A 335-nucleotide genomic window follows, 5' to 3' on the forward strand; every position below is an offset into this window, starting at 1 on the left:
CCTCCTTCCTTCTCGCCGCCGTCGCCGGCGCCCGCGGCCGGCTTGGCCCGGGGCTGCTGGTGGCGGCGGCCTCCTGGCCCTTCCCCTCCCGGTCGCTCTCCGGCGCGGGCGGTGCGGCTCCGGGGGGTGCATCTAGGCGACGGCGGTCTGGCGTGGCGGCGGGGATCCGTGGCGCATGCAGGCGAGCAGCTGGGCGGCGGCGCCGCCGTTGGCGGCGGGGCGGCGCGGTGGCGGGATCTGGCGTCGTCCGCTCGGCCCAGATCTGGGCCCTTCGGGCCCCATCTGGGCCTGGGCGGGCCGGCGGCGGGGATGGCTCCGGCGTGGCTTCTGGGAGG

This window comes from Triticum dicoccoides, chromosome 6B (genome assembly GCF_002162155.2).
Source record: "Triticum dicoccoides isolate Atlit2015 ecotype Zavitan chromosome 6B, WEW_v2.0, whole genome shotgun sequence".
NCBI lineage: Eukaryota > Viridiplantae > Streptophyta > Magnoliopsida > Poales > Poaceae > Triticum > Triticum dicoccoides.